This window comes from Herpailurus yagouaroundi, unplaced genomic scaffold (genome assembly GCF_014898765.1).
Source record: "Herpailurus yagouaroundi ecotype Mexico unplaced genomic scaffold, PumYag 198, whole genome shotgun sequence".
In the NCBI taxonomy this organism is placed as follows: Eukaryota; Metazoa; Chordata; class Mammalia; order Carnivora; family Felidae; genus Herpailurus; species Herpailurus yagouaroundi.
The window spans coordinates 19,751,382-19,771,760 of NW_024412429.1; the positions used below are offsets into that span (position 1 = coordinate 19,751,382).

General features: G+C 41.3%; 1 long non-coding RNA gene across 8 annotated transcripts in view; it reads left to right on the top strand.

Moving 5' to 3' along the window:
• LOC121013342 (uncharacterized) overlaps nt 1–20,379 on the top strand; it is a 275,767-nt gene that overhangs the window by 24,178 nt on the left and 231,210 nt on the right. For 6 of the 8 annotated variants that reach the window (XR_005782647.1, XR_005782646.1, XR_005782653.1 and 3 more), the window contains one exon: nt 18,720–18,862. The exons of the other annotated variants lie outside the window; for them this stretch is intronic. This is a non-coding gene — a long non-coding RNA (uncharacterized LOC121013342). The remainder of the gene's footprint in view (nt 1–18,719; nt 18,863–20,379) is intronic. 8 annotated transcript variants of the gene reach the window in all.

The window sequence follows — 20,379 nt, forward strand, 5'->3', positions numbered from 1 at the left end:
ATTTTTAAAGCAATCACCCTTCCTAATGCAGTTTTAAAATGTAATGCTCATCATATTTCCTGGGGCTGCAATAACAAAGTACGAGAAATCGGGTGGTTTAAAACAATATAAATGTATTCTCTCACACACAGTACTGGAGGCTGGTAGTCTGCAATCAAGCTGTCAGCAGGGCCATCCTCTCTCTGCAGGCTATAGGGAAAAATCCTTCCTTGCTTTTTCCAGCTTCTCGTGGTCCCTTGCAATCCTCAGTATTCCTTGGCCTACAGCTGCACCATTCCAACCTCTGTGCCTGTCTTCACTTCTTCACAGGGCCTTATTCCCTGTGTCTGTGTGTCCTTACCCCTTCTGGGGACACCAGTCATTGAATCTGGGGCCCACCCTAATCCCGTGTGGCCTCACCTTAACTAAGTACATCAGCAAAGAACTTCTTTTCAAGTAAAGGTCACAATCTGAGGCTCCATGTGGACATGAGTTCTGGGGGGGGGGGGTGGGCAGGGATAGCAGGAGAAACTAATCAACCCACTACAGGATGTTATTTCATGTCGGGCATTGACTCGGCACTCAAGGCACAATGATGAGCAAAAACCAACATGGTTCCTGCTCTCTTAGATATTATAGTCTAGCATGGAAATTAGGTGTGGATCAAGCAGTGTTTTCAAGAGCGCCGATGTATGGAAGGGCATGTGCTCTTTGAGAGTATGAATCAGGAGAAATTGATCAGGAAGGTGGAAAAGCCTTCTTGGATACTGAGGTTTGAGCTAAAATATTAAAGATGAGTGGGGAGAGGTAAGGAGGTAAAAAGTGGCAAGAAGAGAGAAGAGTGTTCCAGACAAGAGGGAATGGCAGGTGTAAGTGACTTCTGGTGGGAAGGAGCACATTGCAAGAGGTAAAATACAGCCCTGCAGTTGGTATTTCTCACACCAAGCACTAAAAATCAGAATATGCCCAGACTGTGATCTCTAAATGTAATATACAGCCAAAAACAGATAGAGGAACCTGGAAAAATGTCTGAATCCTGGTTTAGAGTAGGAAATATACTAGATTTTTATCTTGTTCTACCAAAGAGTAAGGAAAGAACAGACTACTGGGATTCTGTCAAAAGGGTTTGGGAGCCATCATGAAGAGGCTTGTACTGGCCAAAGTATTGCTTGTACTGGGATAATTTGAGCATCAATCGGAAATTATTGGAAGGGGCTGCAACACATCACTTTAAAACTTAGGACTACCAAGTGATGCTAAACAACTCACTTTTTAAACTTTGGTGGCTGTGAGGGAACAAACCTATTTTCTAAAAACTGGTAAATAAGATGAAAGAATCAAGCATTTATTTCTATTGTGTGAATGCGTTGTCTTCAGGATAAACACAGAACTGATGAAGATTCAGTTTGTAGAGGTATGTCAGCTAATAGATGACAAAGGAATGAGAACATATTATCATATTTTAAACCCCTCATGAAGCAGCGATATTTCATCATTGATTCACAGCTGTCTAAAAGAGAGCTGAATTGTAGGTACCTCTACGAATATTCTACTCCATAGCTGAATCTGAATTAAATTAGGCTTCTAGATCTAACTACAATATCAGGAACATGTTAAATGACATGATAGAGATGCAGTCAGCAAAATCTTAGAATATGCTGAATTCTTCAAGAATAGATTATGTAGTTTCTTTTTTTTATTTCACTTAAAAATTTTTTTAAATTTATTTTTTAAAATTTGCATCCAAATTAGTTACCATATAGTGCAAAAATGATTTCAGGGGTAGATTCCTTAATGCCCCTTACCCACTTAGCCCATGCCCCCTCCCACAACCCCTCCAGTAACCCTCCGTTCTCCAAATTTAAGAGTCTCTTATGTTTTTATATTATTTTTTGTTTCCCTTCCCTTATGTTTTTCTGTTTTGTCTCTTAAAGTCTTCATATGAGTGAAGTCATATGGTATTTGTTTTTCTCTGACTGACTGATTTTGTTTAGCATAATACCCTCCAGTTCCATCCACATAGTTGCAAATGGCAAGATTTCATTCTTTTTGATTGCTGAGTAATACTCCATTGTATGTATATACCACATCCTCTTTATCCATTCATCCATCGATGGATGTTTGGGCTCTTTCCATACTTTGGCTATTGTTGATAGTGCTGCTATAAACATGGGGGTTCATGTGTCCCTTCGGAACAGCACACCTGTATCCCTTGGATAAATACCCAGTAGTTCAATTGCTGGGCCGTAGGGTAGTTCTATTTTTAATTTTTTGAGGAACCTCCATACTGTTTTCCAGAGTGGCTGCATCAGTTTGCATTCCCACCAGCAGTAGAAAAGAGTTCCCCTTTCTCCGCATTACTCACCAACATCTGTTGTTGCCTGAATTGTTAATGTTAGCCATTCTGACAGGTGTCAGGTGGTATCTCATTGTGGTTTTGATTTGTATTTCCTTGCTGATGAGTGGTGTTGAGCATTTTTTCATGTGTCAGTTGGCCATCTGGATATCTTCTTTGGAAAAGTGTCTATTCATGTCTTCTGCCCATTTCCTCACTGGATTATTTGTTTTTTTGGGTGTTGAGTTTGATAAGTTCTTTATAGATTGTGGATGCTAACCCTTTATCTGATATGTAATTTGCAAGTATCTTCTCCCATTCTGTCGGTTGCCTTTTAGTTTTGCTGATTGTTTCCTTCTCTGTGCATAAGGTTTTTATTTTGATGAGGTCCCAGTAGTTCGTTTTTGCTTTTGTTTCCCTTGCTTCCAGAGACGTGTTGAGTAAGAAGTTGCTGCGGCCAAGGTCAAAGGGGTTTTTGCCTGCTTTCTCCTCGAGGATTTTGATGGCCTCCTATCTTACATTGAGGTCTTTCATCCATTTTGAGTTTACTCTTGTGTATGGTGTAAGAAAGTGGTCCCGGTTCAGTCTTCTGCATGTCGCTGTCCAGTTTTCCCAGCACCACTTGCTGAAGAGACTGTCTTTATTCCACTGGATATTCTTTCCTGCTTTGTCAAAGATGAGTTGGCTATACATTTGTGGGTCCATTTCTGGGTTCTCTATTCTGTTCCATTGATCTGAGTGTCTGTTCTTGCACCAGTACCATACTGTCTTGATGATTACAGCTTTGTAGTATAGCTTGAAGTCCAGGATTGTGATGCCTCCTGTTTGGTTTTCTTTTTCAAGATTGCTTTGGCTATTTGGGGACTTTTCTGGTTCCATACAAATTTTAGAATTATTTGTTCTAGTTCTGTGAAGAATTCTGGTGTTATTTTGATAGGGATTGCATTGAATATGTGGATTGCTTTGCGTAGTATCGACATTTTAACAATACTTGTTCTTCCTATCCAGGAGCGTGGAATCTTTTTCCATTTTTTTGTGTCTTCAATTTCTTTCAGAAGTTTTCTGTAGTTTTCAGTGTATAGATTTTTCACCTCTTTGGTTAGATTTATTCTTAGGTATTTTATGGTTTTTGGTGCAATTTTAAATGGGATTGATTCCTCGATTTCTCTTTCTGTTGATTCATTGTTGGTGAATACGAACGCAACCAATTTCTTTGCATTGATTTTATATCCTGAACATTGCTGAATTCATGAATCAGTTCTAGCAGTTTTTTGGTGGAATCTTTTGGGTTTTCCATATACAGTATCATGTCATCTGTGAAGAGTGAAAGTTTGACCTCCTCCTGGCTGATTTGGATACATCTAGTTTTCTTTAATAAATGAATTGCCTGGAGAAAAATGAGAGGGGAGGGCTCTGTCAATTAAAAGAGACAAAGGACCTAACAAACAAATGCTGGATGTGGATGTTATTTGGATCCACATCCAAACCAACCCAATGGTAAAAACAAAAACCAAACATGTATTATGCAATCAGAGAAATTCAAACACAGTCTGGATATTTGATGGCATTAGAGAATATCACTTTCTTTTGGGAGGCAAGGATACTGTCATTTTGATTATGTTTAAAAAAGAGTTCTTGCTTTTTTTAGATGCATACTGAAACATTTATGAATGAAATAATACAATAGCAAGGATTTGCTTCAAAATATTCCCACTGTTATAGGGAAGGAAAGAAACAGATGGTAAAATAGATAAAACAAGCAAAGCCCTGAGTTGAAGAGTTTTGGAACTGGGTGACAGGTGTACAGGGAAATCATATTCCACTCTTTTTGGTATTCTGTACTCCTGTCAATGAAAAGTAAAAGAGAGGGAAAAAAATTAGGAAATAGAAAAGAACACTCTGTGAATTCCTGCTTCTTTTTTATGTCATTGTGTTTTTTTGTGCTTCACTCTGGATAGTGCTGGTTTCCTCTAGAATGGTCACCAAAGTAACAACTCTGTTGTATCTCCACACAGGGAACATGCTAGATTTATTGAATCAGGATCCCTTGTGGTTGTCTAAGTGTTGAGTTACCAAGTACTACAGGGAACTGGGAAAGAAGCTGTGTACATTTTCCTTTCCTTTGGGGGCGCCGCCCCACTGACATGTTTTCTAAAGGAAAGATAAACCCAGGAGAGGATGTGAATAGCATACTTAAAAATACAGACTGTATTTCTTTTTTCCCTGAACACAGGAAGTTTAAGCTAAAAACTAACTTAGCAATTTAAACAATGACTACTTCATTTTTAAAAATAGTTTATACTGTATAGACACTACTTTTGAGTGAAATATCAGTGCTTGCTTAAGAAGGTTGCTGTTATCATTTTTGAATGTTCTTTTGTTCTGAAAAAACAAAAACAAAAACACTCGACTTGAAACTTCAGTCAAGCTGGGGTTGGTGTATTTATGCTTAAATCACTTGACACCCTTTCACACTGTCGGATGACTGTAAGAAGTTAAATTTGTTGTCATTTTAGAGACTATCAGGGGGCTCCTGGAGTAGAGCATGAAGACTCTCCATCTCAGGGTTCTGAGTTCAAGTCCCACACTGGGCATATAGCCTACTTAAAAAAACAACAACAATACAGTCTATCAGAAATGTATTCTGGTGAAAAAAGCATTTTATGGATTATCTATACTACTGAAGGTATAGGAGAGGATATGGTGAGAATCTCTATAAATCCTCAGTATTACAATGTATTAAGCACATGCGACAATCATACAAATAAACAAAATCACAAACTTTTAATCAACACATATTATCAATAAATATGACTTAATACAATACAACTTGTAGAAATCAGTCAAGGAAATACATATGTTGACAACACCTAAATGTATTTCTAGCTTGAACCTTTCTGTTGAGCTCTAAAATGACAAATTGACTTCTGGATAGTTCCACCTGTATGACCTTCCCACAAACAACTAAAAAAATCAATAAGCTTAATTGAGTTCAATTCAACATTCATTTATGGAGCCCCTTTCAGTAGATGTGTTAGAAGCTGGGGACACAGAGATAACTAAGATCCAGCCTCTGATTCAAAGAGGTCACACACACGTACAACAACCAGAATTAATTCTTCATCAAAACTTTTGCTCTTTTCTGAGTTCCGTGTCTTGGTGGATGGCAACATGCAGTCCCCACAACTAGAAACATTTCAATAGTTTCTGGCACATTTTCCCTCACAACCGCCACAAAATGGCATTCAGTCCATTTTCTAAGTCTTTCCGATTTACGTCTCGAGATTCTCCGATTCTGTACCTTCCATGACAGTCCCGCGGCCACCAAGTTGTTTTACACTTTGTCATCTTTCTCTTGGAGTATTGTAACAGCCTCCTAACTGGTTTCTCTGCTTCCAAATTGTCCCCTCTCCTCCCTGCCCACCTGTCCTCTTTCGCCACCAGACTTGCTTCTTGAAAACAAAGATCGAATCACATTACTCTCTTGTTTTCAAACCTTTTCTAAATACATTGTGCACCTTTGTAGGCTTCCAGACTTTCTGCAGGGGCCACACACCAAGCCTACAGAGGACAAGCAGGTGGCACAGGGAGAGAAGACCTATCTGAAAGAGGCACAGCTCCTTTGCTCCGGCCCTGTGGGAATGCTGGAGGGCTGGGCCCTGTTTTGCCAAAGCTTTTACTTTTTTTGTTTTGTTTCTGTCAGAAGCTAGCAATCCTGATTTTTATTGGAGTCCCTTGGTTTTGAGATAATTGGCTCATATTTTGAACTCACTTTGCAAGACCGCTTATATTTGGGTCATTTTGTGAACTCTGCTTTTTTGCTTTGAACATCTCATCGTTATTCGTATGGCCAACTCCTGTTCATCTGTTAGGACACAGACCAAATGTCCCTAATCTGTGAATCCTTCTCTAATCCTAGTCAGAATTAATAGCTCACTGGTCTAAATTTCCATAAACTTTAACTGAACTTGAATTTAACAGTAAAAAGAAAAAAAAAGTATACCATGCTTGATTTCTACGATAGATTATTTAACACAGTGAGAGTTTACTGGGGAAAAGGTCTATGTCAATGTCAGAATTAAAGAGAAACTTGATTTTATCCTTCTATTCAGAAGTTATAATCTAACAAACCAAAACTACATAATAAATATTTTTGAAAAACAAGAGTTTGAAACAGAGGAAAGAGTGAATCTGTTTTAAACACCCCTTTCTCCATCAAAGGCACTGCAATGAAAGATAATATGTAAGAGGAGAAAGCAAAGAGACATAGCTGGACTTTTAAGCCAGATGGACTTCTCCATCCAGCAGAATTAGCACAGAGTGGGGGGCAGGGTGGAAGGCACCTAGACTGGTCTCCCGGTTCCCAGTGGGGATTACAGCTCCTGCTGAGTAGAGGAGGCCAAATGCACTCAGTTCCACATGGGAAGCCACAGCCAGACTCGCTACTCTGGTGGGTAAAGGAGGAGCAAATACAGATATTTCAGGCGTACAAAGACATGTAATAAACAAGAGTTTATTGTGTCAATGACTCAGCAAAAAATTAACAAAAGCAGTAGGTTAAGGAAAAGTGAACCCAGTGGTTAGGCATAGGGCTATAAAACACAATGAGCACAGAAACCGATAAAAATACGTTGGTTGACTTGAGTATTTAATATAAAAGTCTCTCTCTCTCTCTCTCTCTCAAAATTAATTAATTAATTAATTAAATTAAAAAAATAATATTTGGGGGAACAAAAAATTCACCTTTACGTTATGCAGAATAGAGAGGAAACTACGATAAAAATTACAAAGCATTTAGAAACAAACTACAGCATTTCCTACCTATTTACTGTGTGTAGCAGAAATGCAGCTATCAACTCGCCTGTCATCACCTGGCTTTCGGGTTGGGTGAAGAATCAACCCAGGAGCTCTGTACCTAGGAGAGACTCAAAACAATTCAGAAAGATTAAAAACGTAGACAAGGAAATAGGGGGTAAATGCTAAGCAACAAGATGGAGTTATGATACACGCCATCAGTCCATCAGGGCAAAAATGCTCAATGGGAAAAGGAAATGTACTTTAAGAATAATAAAGGGTCCAAATCCACAAGTAGATGCGACCATTTTGACCTTCATCAATAAATACCTGAATGAGAAACAAAACCTGATCCTTGGCCTGGCCGCCACCGTGCCGTGTGCACACCCTGCGCCACCATCAGAGAAAGAAATACTTTCCAAGTTAAAATGTGAAAAACCGTGAATGCTTGTGTCCCCTCCAGAAACAAAGCCTCGTGGCTCTTTGCTGTAAAAGTTGCTGACTCTCTGAGAGCAATGCTATCTCTGACATCTGAGGATAAGCAGCAATTCTTGCAGAGGGGATGATCATTTGAGGGAAAATGGATCCCCACCGTCAGTGGGGTTAACGAACAGACAAATTGTAACGTTGTGTTTTTTAATCTTTTAAATACTGGCTAAATCCTTTATTCAAGAAATCTCTCGAAGCCTGGGCTCCACTACAAATACTGTTTTACTGTTCAAGTTTCTCTTTACTACAACACCAAGGTATATCCAGAATAAAAAGCAAGAAATGTAACAGAAACACATTTGGACAGAAATGGACAGATGCGTTCAGAAATGGAAGGGTGATGGTAACATTAACTCTCCCTTTTGGACCCCTGACTCTCTGAGGAGGCACAAGTGAAAAAAGTGTATAACATTTGAAAACTATGATTGTATTCATACCCAAAAAACAGAACGTAATTTTCTTACTCATTAACTTTGTCACTGTCGATTACCCATGAAGAAAGATGAAATCAGTGCACTTAAACTACCTTCTGCCACTCACTCCCCATTTGGTTTGTATTACTATTGTTAAATTGATAATATTCATAACATTTTTCTGCAGAAACATTCTCTCGTACATTTGGTTATTTACTGCTACCACTAATGCCTTTATCACCGATTCCCTAGGCATCTCTTACTTGGCTACTGCCCAGTTTTGTTTTGTTTTGCTTTGTTTTGTTTTGAGAGAGTTAGAGCGCGAGTAGGCAAGAGTGCAAGTAAGTGAGGGACAGAGAGAGAGAGAGAGAGAGAGAGAGAGAGAGAGGGGGAGAGAATCCCAAAGCAGGGCTCCAGCTCATCTGATATGGGGCTTCCACTCATGAACTGTGAGACCATGACCTGAGCCAAAGTCAGAACCCACTGAGCCACACAGGCACCCCCAGTTTTTTTATCTTAAAGACGCTCTTGTGAGTTTTCTCCCCCCACCCCCAGTTCTCCAGTATTTGGAAGTACCTGTGTGCGGCTGTGCAGTGCCATTGTTTAGGTCTGTAGGTGGACCTCTTACGTTTGAATTCTAGTCTTTGCCACTCACGATGTGAAGTTGAGCAAGTAACCGCCCACGTTTCCTCCTTAAATGAGGGACCTCCGTATGTGCTCTTTATTCTGTTTGTTGGCCCCGCTGCAATCCACCCCAGCTCCTCTCTGGGCCCTGCTCTGCCTCATTCTCTTCCCCCAGGAGGCTGACTACTGCTCTGTCCATCATCTGGGCTGCCTGACCATTGGCTTCCAGTTACATTGGGCCAAGGGGAAGGGCATGCAGGAAATCAGGCGGCAGGGGTGGGAAAGGGCGAGTTGGGTATTTCTTCCTTGCTTCCTCCCTACTGCACCCCTTGTGAGGACAGTCCCTAGAGGTGGCCACTCCTAGCTCCAGCTCTCACTAACTCTGATGACACTGCGTTCTCCTCTTCTCCATCCTGAGAGTAGGAATGATGTTCTACTGCTTGGTTTTCGGCACATCTTGCCAGATCTTGTTGTTCCTTAATCTTGACCAAGGTTAGCCTTCAACCTTTAACCGTTAACTAACCTCTAACTTGTTCTTTTGCTTCACCGTTCTAAGAAGTTTCTTTTATTTTGTAATGTGTAATTAATTAATTTACGTAGAGGGTGTGTGAGTGAGCATGTGCATGAGTGAGTGGGGGAGGCACAGAGAGAAAGGGGGAGAGAGAGTCCCAAGCGACTCCATGCTGTCTGCACAGAGCCCTACACGGGGCTCTACCTCAGCAACTGTGAGATCTTGATCCGAGCCCAAAACAAGAGTCCGATGTGCAACCAACCTGAGCCACCCAGGTGCCTCCTAAGCAGTTTTTGTATTAGTCTCTTCATCTGAAGTGTGTTGCCTGCCGGGATCCTGACTCATCCGGTCCTTAGGACTCTCTTAAAGATACAACTCTCAGACTGACTTGCTAACCGTCATTTTGTGGCTAACCTCTGTGCCTGGGGCCACAGGGCACACACAATAGATGGCATGCTGTGGCATCACGATTACAATTACTCTCATAGGGGTGTGAGCTGGAGAGGCAGCGAGGGCAAGGCTTTGGAAGATAACCAGGCTGTTGTACTCCCTGATATTATGACAAGGATGATGACAAATATTTCAGGGAGTGTTGCTGGACTCTGAGTGTGCCAGAGAGTATAAAAATAGACTACTTTACCTTCAAGACAAAAGTGGAGAACCAGGAAGGTTCTATGGAGGCTTCGAAAGAATTCCTTCCTAATCGCTTCTCGGCCTTCTGGCTAAGATCAAGTGTAGAAGAATTCCTTCCGGCCTATAGCTGCAGAGCCAACATGAAGAAGGATCAGACCTAAAACTGAACTGCTTGGTTGCCGAATTACAACTCTGGTTAAGCCTGAGTCTCTTTTGCTAAGATCAGAACACTGGCTGGGAAGGAAGAGATTCTGAAGTAGGGACATTCGTGCAGATGGCATTTGAATCTTCAAATCATCCAGAACCTCCCTTGTTGCGATTTCAAATAGTCCCTCCTCTCCTGTCTCAGGAAATCACCCTTTTCTTTCCCTGAGAACTTGGAATGATATTTCCTGAGGCTGTTGCCTTACCTGGGGGATGACTTTTCTTATAGACCCAACCATAAGGCCTCCAAGCCCGGAAGGAGAGTTAAATCACCGCCCGGCACAGGGGGGAACTGTGCATTCACATGGGGGGTGGAAGACATGGTAAATAGGCCAAAGGAACTAGAGGTGCTTCTTACTGCTTCTAGATGGGCCAGAACCCAGGATAGTACATGACAGAATAGATCCTATTAGATCAGGATTTCCAAATTTTGACTTAAAGGCCAGTGGCCCACCCCCTGTTTTTAGATGACATGCAAACTAAGAATGGTTGTTACGTTTCTAAATGGTTGGAAAAGAAAGTATTTTATGTCACATGGAAATGATACAAAACTCAAATTCCAGCATCCATAAGTAAAGCTTTACTTCAGTGTCCATAAATAAAGGGATGCAGCCATGCCCTTTGGTCTTTGGGTGCTTTTGCACTGCAAGGTGAGTACTCATGACAGAAACTGGCTCTCACAGCTAAATATTATTTACAGTCTGTCTCTTGACAGAAAAAACGTTTGCTGATCCGTGTTCCCTATCCTTGAGATAATAGTTTCAAGTGTCACCATTAAATTGGAATCCTGGTTAAAAAAATTTTTTTTAATGTTTATTTTTTAGAGAGAGAGAGAGAGACAGAGCACTAGTGGTGGAGGGGCAGAGAGAGAGGAAGACACAGAATCTGAAGCAGGCTCTGGACGGGGTCTGAGCTGTCAGTGCAGAGCCTGACACAGGGCTTGAACCCATGAGCCCTGAGATCATGACTTGAGCTGAAGTCGGAAGTTTAACTGACTGAGCCACCCAGGTGCCTTGGGATCCTAGCTTTATTATTTTTTTTCTTTCTTTCTTTCTTTTTTTTTTTAATATATGAAGTTTATTGTCAAATTGGTTTCCATACAACACCCAGTGCTCATCCCAAAAGGTGCCCTCCTCAATACCCATCACCCACCCTCCCCTCCCTCCCACCCCCCATCAACCCTCAGTTTGTTCTCAGTTTTTAAGAATTCCTTATGCTTTGGCTCTCTTCCAGTCTAACCTCTTTTTTTTTTTCCCTTCCCCTCCCCCATGGGTTTCTGTTAAGTTTCTCAGGATCCACATAAGAGTGAAACCATATGGTATCTATCTTTCTCTGTATGGCTTGTTTCACTTAGCATAACACTCTCCAGTTCCATCCATATTGCTACAAAGGGCCATATTTCATTCTTTCTCATTGCCACATAGTACTCCATTGTGTATATAAACCACAATTTCTTTAGCCATTCATCAGTTGATGGACATTTAGGCTCTTTCCATAATTTGGCTATTGTTGAGAGTGCTGCTATGAACATTGGGGTACAAGTGCCCCTATGCATCAGTACTCCTGTATCCCTTGGGTAAATTCCTAGCAGTGCCATTGCTGGGTCATAGGGTAGGTCTATTGTTAATTTTCTGAGGAACCTCCACACTGCTTTCCAGAGCGGCTGCACCAATTTGCATTCCCACCAACAGTGCAAGAGGGTTCCTGTTTCTCCACATCCTCGCCAGCATCTATAGTCTCCTGATTTGTTCATTTTGGCCACTCTGACTGGCGTGAGGTGATATCTGAGTGTGGTTTTGATTTGTATTTCCCTGATGAGGAGCAACGTTGAGCATCTTTTCATGTGCCTGTTGGCCATCCGGATGTCTTCTTTAAGAAGTGTCTATTCATGTTTTCTGCCCATTTCTTCACTGGATTATTTGTTTTTTGGGTATGGAGTTTGGTGAGCCCTTTATAGATTTTGGATACTAGCCCTTTGTCCAATATGTCATTTGCAAATATCGTTTCCCATTCCATTGGTTGCCTTTTAGTTTTGTTGGTTGTTTCCTTTGCTGTGCAGAAGCTTTTTATCTTCATAAGGTCCCAGTAGTTCATTTTTGCTTTTAATTCCCTTGCCTTTGGGGATGTGTCAAGTAAGAAATTGCTACGGCTGAGGTCAGACAGGTCTTTTCCTGTTTTCTCCTCTAGGGTTTTGATGGTTTCCTGTCTTACATTCAGGTCCTTTATCCATTTTGAGTTTATTTTTGTGAATGGTGTGAGAAAGTGGTCTAGTTTCAACCTTCTGCATGTTGCTGTCCAGTTCTCCCAGCACCATTTGTTAAAGAGACTGTCTTTTTTCCATTGGATATTCTTTCCTGCTTTGTCAAAGATTAGTTGGCCATACGTTTGTGGGTCTAGTTCTGGGGTTTCTATTCTATCCCATTGGTCTATGTGTCTGTTTTTGTGCCAATGCCATGCTGTCTTGATGATTACAGCTTTGTAGTAGAGGCTAAAGTCTGGGAATGTGATGCCTCCTGCTTTGGTCTTCTTCTTCGAAATTACTTTGGCTATTTGGGGCCTTTTGTGGTTCCGTATGAATTTTAGGATTGCTTGTTCTAGCTTCGAGAAGAATTCTGGTGCAATTTTGATTGGGATTGCATCGAATGTGTAGATAGCTTTGGGTAGTATTGACATTTTGACAATATTTATTCTTCCAATCCATGAGCACGGAATGTTTTTTCCATTTCTTTATACCTTCTTCAGTTTCCTTCATAAGCTTTCTATAGTTTTCAGCATACAGATCTTTTACATCTTTGGTTAGATTTATTCCTAGGTATTTTATGCTTCTTGGTGCAATTGTGAATGGGATCAGTTTCTTTGTCTTTCTGTTGCTTCATTATTAGTATATAAGAATGCAACTGATTTCTGTACATTGATTTTGTATCCTGCAACTTTGCTAAATTCATGTATCAGTTGTAGCAGACTTCTGGTGGAGTCTATCGGATCTTCCATGTATAATATCATGTCATCTGCAAAAAGTGAAAGCTTAACTTCATCTTTGCCAATTTTGATGCTTTGATTTCCTTTTGTTGTCTGATTGCTGATGCTAGAACTTCCAACACTATGTTAAACAACAGAGGTGAGAGTGGACATCCCTGTCGTGTTCCTGATCTCAGGGAAAAAGCTCTCAGTTTTTCCCCATTGAGTATGATGTTAGCTGTGGGCTTTTCATAAATGGCTTTTATGATCTTTAAGTATGTTCCTTCTATCCCGACTTTCTCGAGGGTTTTTATGAAGTAATGTTGCTGAATTTTGTCAAAGGCCTTTCCTGCATCGATTGACAGGATCATATGTTTCTTATCTTTTCTCTTATTAATGTCATGTATCATGTTGATTGATTTGAGAATGTTGAACCAGCCCTGCATCCCAGGAATGAATCCCACTTGATCATGGTGAATAATTCTTTTTATAAGCTGTTGAATTCGATTTGCTAGTATCTTATTGAGAATTTTTGCATCCATATTCATCAGGGATATTGGCCTGTAGTTCTCTTTTTTTACTGGGTCTCTGTCTGGTTTAGGAATCAAAGTAATACTGGCTTCATAGAATGACTCGAAGTTTTCCTTCCCTTTCTATTTCTTGGAATAGCTTGAGAAGGATAGGTATTATCTCTGCTTTAAATGTCTGGTAGAACTCCCCTGGGAAGTCATCTGGTCCTGGACTCTTATTTGTTGGGTGATTTTTGCTGATTGATTCAATTTCTTTGCTGGTTATGGGTCTGTTCAAGCTATTTCCTCCTGATTGAGTTTTGGAAGCATGTGGGTGTTTAGGAATTTGTCCATTTCTTCCAGGTTGTCCAGTTTGTTGGCATATAATTTTTCATAGTATTCCCTGATAATTGTTTGTATCTCTGAGGGATTGGTTGTAATAATTCCATTTTCATTCATTTTTTTATCTATTTGGGTCATCTCCCTTTTCTTTTTGAGAAGCCTGGCTAGAGGTTTATCAATTTTGTTTATTTTTTCAAAAAACCAACTCTTGGTTTCATTGATCTGCTCTACAGTGTTTTTAGATTCTATATTGTTTATTTCTGCTCTGATCTTTATTATTTCTCTTCTTCTGCTGGGTTTGGGGTGTTTTTGCTGCTCTGCTTCTATTTCCTTTAGGTGTGCTGTTAGATTTTGTATTTGGGATTTTTCTTGTTTCTTGAGATAGGCCTGGATTGCAATGTATTTTCCTCTCAGGACTGCCTTCGCTGCGTCCCAAAGCGTTTGGATTGTTGTATTTTCATTTTCGTTTGCTTCCATATATTTTTAAATTTCTTCTCTAATTGCCTGGTTGACCCACTCATTCTTTAGTAGGGTGTTCTTTAACCTCCATGCTTTTGGAGGTTTTCCAGACTTTTTCCTGTGCTTGATTTCAATCTTCATAGCATTGTGGTCTGAAAGTATGCATGGTATGATTTCAACTCTTGTATACTTATGAAGGGCTGTTTTGTGACCCAGTATGTGATCTATCTTGGAGAATGTTCCATGTGCACTCGAGAAGAAAGTATATTCTGTTGCTTTGGGATGCAGAGTTCTAAATATATCTGTCAAGTCCATCTGATCCAATGTCTCATTCAGGGCCCTTGTTTCTTTATTGACCGTGTGTCTAGATGATCTATTCATTTTTGTAAGTGGAGTGTTAAAGTCCCCTGCAGTTACCACATTCTTATCAATAAGGTTGCTTATGTTTGTGAGTAATTGTTTTATATATTTGGGGGCTCCTGTATCGGCGCATAGACATTTATAATTGTTAGCTCTTCCTGATGGATAGACCCTGTGATTATTATATAATGCCCTTCTTCATCTCTGGTTACAGCCTTTAATTTAAAGTCTAGTTTGTCTGATATAAGTATGGCTACTCCAGCTTTCTTTTGACTTCCAGTGGCATGATAAATCTCCATCCCCTCACTTTCAATCTGAAGGTGTCCTCGGGTCTAAAATGAGTCTCTTGTAGACAGCAAATAGATGGGTCTTTTTTTTTATCCATTCTGATGCCCTATGTCTTTTGGTTGGCGCATTTAGTCCATTTACATTCAGTGTTATTATAGAAAGATATGGGTTTAGCGTCATTGTGATGTCTGTAGGTTTCACGCTTGTAGCAATGTCTCTGGTACTTTGTCTCACAGGATCCCCCTTACGATCTCTTGTAGGGCTGGTTTAGTGGTGATGAATTCCTTCAGTTTTTGTTTGGGAAGACCTTTATCTCTCCTTCTATTCTAAATGACAGACTTGCTGGATAAAGGATTCTTGGCTGCATATTTTTTCTGTTCATCATATTGAAGATCTCCTGCCATTCCTTTTTGGCCTGCCAAGTTTCAGTAGAGAGATCGGTCACGAGTCTTATAGGTCTCCCTTTGTATGTTAGAGAATGTTTATCTCTAGCTGCTTTGAGAATTTTCTCTTTATCCTTGTAATTTGCCAGTTTCACTATGATACGTCGTGCAGAAGATCGATTCAAGTTATGTCTGAAGGGCGTTCTCTGTGCCTCTTGGATTTCAGTGCCTTTTTCCTTCCCCAGATCTGGGAAGTTCTCAGCTATTATTTCTTCAAGCACACCTTCAGCACCTTTCCCTCTCTCTTCCTCCTCTGGAATACCAATTATGTGTAAATTATTTCTGTTTAGTGCATCACTTTGTTCTCTAATTTTCCCCTCATACTCCTGGATTTTTTTAATCTCTCTTTTTCTCAGCTTCTTCTTTTTCTATAATTTTATCTTCTAGTTCACCTATTCTCTCCTCTGCCTCTTCAATCTGAGCCATAGTTGTCTCCATTTTATTTTGCAGTTCATTGATAGCATTTTTTAGCTCCTCCTGGCTGTTCCTTAGTCCCTTGATCTCTGTAGCAAGAGATTCTCTGCTGCCCTTTATACTGTGTTCAAGCCCAGAGATTAATTCTATGACTCTTATTCTAAATTCACTTTCTGTTATATTGTTTAAATCATTTTTGATCAGTTCGTTAGCTGTTGTTATTTCCTGGACATTTTTCTGAGGGGAATTCTTCCGTTTCCTCATTTTGGATAGTCTCTGGAGTGGTGTGGGACTGAGGGGCACTTCCCCTGTGCTGTCTTGAATAAGTTGCATTGGTGGGCGGGGCCGCAGTCAGACCCGATGTCTGGCCCCAGCCCACCGCTGGGGCCACAGTCAGACTGGTGTGTGCCTTCTCTTCCCCTCTCTTAGAGGCGGGATTCACTGTGGGGTGGCATGGCCCATCTGCGCTACTTGCACACTGCCAGACTTGTGGTGCTGGGGATCTGGTGTATTAGCTGGGGTGGATCGGCAAGGTGCACAGGGGCCGGAGGGGCAGGCTCAGCTCGCTTTTCCTTTGGAGATCCTCTTCGGGAGGGGCCCTGCGGCACCGGGAGGGAGTCAGACCCGGTGGAGGGATGGATCTGCAAAAGCACAGCATTGGGTGTTTGCGCGGTGCAAGCAAGTTCCCTGGCAGGAACTGGTTTCCTTTGGGATTTTGGCTGGGGGATGGGCAAGGGAGATGGCGCTGGCGAGCGCCTTTGTTCCCCGCCAAGCTGAGCTCTGTCCTCCGGGGCTCAACACCTCTCCCTCCCGTTGTCCTCCAGCCTTCCCGTTCTCGGAGCAGAGCTGTTAGTTTATAACCTTCCAGATGTCAAGTTCCGCTTGCTGTCGGAACACACTCCATCCGGCCCCTCCGCTTTTGCAAGCCAGACTCGGGGGCTCTGCTTGGCCTGCAGGCCACCCCTCCGCCCCGGCTCCCTCCCGCCAGTCCGTGGAGCGCGCACCGCCTCGCTGCCCTTCCTACCCTCTCCCGTGGGCCTCTCGTCTGCGCTTGGCTCCGGAGACTCCGTTCTGCTAATCCTCTGGCGGTTTTCTGGGTTATTTAGGCAGGTGTAGGTGGAATCTAAGTGATCAGCAGGACGCGCCGTGAGCCCAGCGTCCTCCTACGCCGCCATCTTCCCAGGATCCTAGCTTTAATGGGAATGATGAGGTACTGGCTAGGCAGAGGCCAAGTGGTGGTCCTTAACCATTAGAAAAAATAGGCACAATTTCTATCATAGGTAGAGTCAGAATGGCCAACTGCTTTGACTTGTTGGAATCTGTGGTAGTAGTGAGTTGATTGTGGGTTTACAGGAATGAAATGAATGTGTATTCCACTGAGATATTGACTGAGATATAGAACCTTGTGGGTGTAAATGTGATTACACACTCCAGAATGAGAACTCACAGGCTATCATCAATTCTAGAGGTAAGTCAATTCAGAACTAGAGGGGTAACTGAGGAGAAGCTGGGTCCCTGTGATGTATTCTGTGGAAAATCACATAGCCACAGATGTAAACTGTAAATCTTTAAGTGTTTCCCACAGGCCATTTATAGGGTGATTGTGCATTGGGGCCCTGGGGAAAGGGTATTTTCCAGACCTTCCATATAAGATACTCTGGGTTGAGGTTGATCATTAAATACCCATTATGCCATTGTGACCCACCCACCAGTCAGTGCGGGGGCTATGGAGTTGTATAGATGGCATCATTCTTAAACAAGTTACTATTATGAAAATCTTCAAACCTGTTACAAAAAAAAAAATTCAGACACATAGAGGTATAGAGAATGGTTATAGGTGAAGTGCTCATCCTCTACTCTAACAATTATTAATATATTGTTTTATCTAACCATACTAACACATTCCCCCATGTATGGGAGAGTTCTAAAAAGAATTTCCAGACATCACATTATCTATAAACACTTTATTATGTACCTCCAACAGATAAGGAATATTTATTTGTTTGTTTATTTATTTATTTACTTATTTATTTATAATCTCTACTCTCAATGTGGTGCTCGAACTCACAACCCTGAGATCAAGAGTTGCATGCTCTTCCAGTGGAGCCAGCCAGATGCCGAGGACTTTTTCTTTTTAATGTAATCACAATATCATGAACACATTGAAAGAAATAACTATAGTTTCCTTTAAAAAAATTTTTTTAAATGTATTTTATTAAACATTTTTTTAATGTTTATTTATTTTTGAGAGAGATAGATACAGCATAAGCCTGGGGAGGGGGGGCGGCAGAGAGAGAGGGAGACACAGAATCTGAAGCAGGCTCCAGGCTCTTAGCTGTCAGCACAGAGCCGGATGCAGGGCTCAAACTCACGGACTGTGAGATCATTCCTTAAGCCAAAGTCAGATGTTTAACCAACTGAGACGCTCAGGTGCCCCAACAATAGTTTCTTAATATTATCTACTACACAGCCCACGTTTGAATTTCCCTAATTGCATCAAAGAATGACTTTTTTGATGATTTGGTTGAATCAGTACCTAAATAAATTCCTGATATATCTCAAGCGTCTTTAATCTATAACAGTTCCCTCTCCCTACTCTTAATGATGTTTGGTGAAGAAACTGGGTCATTGGTCTTGTAGACTTTCATTTATTCCAAAAGTTTCCAGTCTCCCTCACAGTACCCTCACCAAGTCAAAATGGTAAACTAAAAGCTGTGCAACATTTCTGAAAGTAATTATGGAGATTAGGGCCATATTTCTATTTAACTTACTTATGTCATTGACCTAAAGGCTAGGTCGATCTTGGAGAATGACCATGAGTTGACACCATTACAGCTGCTCTAAAGATATGCTATCTTTCTTGGAGTAAATCAGGAAAGTCTTGCCCCTTGTTTGTAGCTACTGACCTATCAAAAAAATTCCTATCTCCAATAGTAAAATCCAAAGTATTTTTTATTTTTACAGAGGGCCCAGAGTAACATCTTAATAGACCAGGTCGACTCTCCTGCTCTTTGTCATAATGTACTAGAGGCACCTTGCTCGTCTTGATGTCCTGCAGAAAATTACACCAATCCATTGCATTGATGACATTTTGATAATCAGATCTGGTGAGTAAAAAATAGCCAATGACTTATATATCTTAGTAAGACTTTTGTGTGTCTGTGGGTGGGAGATAAACCCCACAAAAATTCAAGGATTTACTATATTGGTTAGTTGCTAGAATTCTAATGTTCTGGTGTTTATCTGTATATTGCTTCTAAAGAGAAAGTCAAGTTATTATAGCTTGAATTGCACACCACAATTTTGGGACTTTGGGTGGGCCTTTTTGGATTTTGGAGGCCCTATAAACCACCTTTGTGTATGTTACTCTGTTTCATTTACTGACTTGCTTAAAAGGCTGTTATTATTTTTTTTTTCAATGAGGCTGTTGTTTTTGAGAGGAGACCTAAAGAGAGCTCTATAGAAGCTTCGCACAGTGGTGGGAGCTGCCTTACCACTTGCACTTAATGATTCTTGTTGTGTATATGGCCTTCAGTAAAGCCTCAATAGGAGGATCATTGTGTATTGGCTTTCCCACCCTAGGATTTCAGAGGAAACTCTGACCTTTCCTTCTGTCAAGATTCTCTGTGTGATAAGCAGTTCCCGCTTTGCTATGGGGTCCTTAGAAAGACAGGATAGCTGACCATGAGATACTAAGGGACCGTGAGATTTGAGAAGCTCATTATTGTCTGGTCTTTTCCAATCTACCATATCCTAAACTGCATAGAAACGATCCATCGTTACTAAAAGTGGGTCTAGGTGTGAGCAGCTCCAAAGGGTGCTAGTAAATTTGATGAAAAGGTGGCTCAGATTCTCATGGTGCCATTTTCTCCTCACCACCTTTCCTTCATCTCATACATACGGCCTCGTGGGGAGTTGCCTATGACCAATGAACAGAAGAGGAAAAATTGAAAGCCTGGTTGACACGTGAGTGCGTCTAATACACCGGCACCAGCTGGTAGCAGAGAGTTAACGTATTTGTACAGATTTGGTTAAGAGTGCCTCTCTGGTCATTGGTGACGGGGAACTTCCTTAGGGGCAGAGCTTTCACAGTACATCTGGTGCTCTTCTGCCCTTAGAAAAGAAGGTGGTCTGAAGTATAGATGTGCATGGGGTCACAGGCCTGCTAGCAGATTAGCTGACTCCTCAGGGTCTTAGACAAACTGGCAGGTTCATGACAAGAAGGTCTTAGAAAAAGGGAATGTCCCTCCCGAGCCAGCTGTCAGTAATGAGGTGGCAGGATGTCCTGTGCTGTAGATGTCAGCCTTTTACCAGCCATAGTAGTTGCTTAAAAGACTCATTTACAGAGGTGCCTGGGTGGCTCAGTAGATTGAGTGTCTGACTTCAGCTCAGGTCATGATCTCACGGTTCGTGAGTTCAAGCCCCACATCAGGCTGTCTACTATCAGCACAGTGCCCGCTTCAGACGCTCTGCTCCCCTCTCCCTCTGCCCCTCCCCTGCTCCTGGTCTCTCTCTCTCTCCAAATAAATAACCATTAAAAAAAAAGACTCATCTACAAAGTGGGCATGTATGGCATGAGGGACGAAGTTATGCGTAAGTCTAACAGCATAGACTCTCTCTTAAC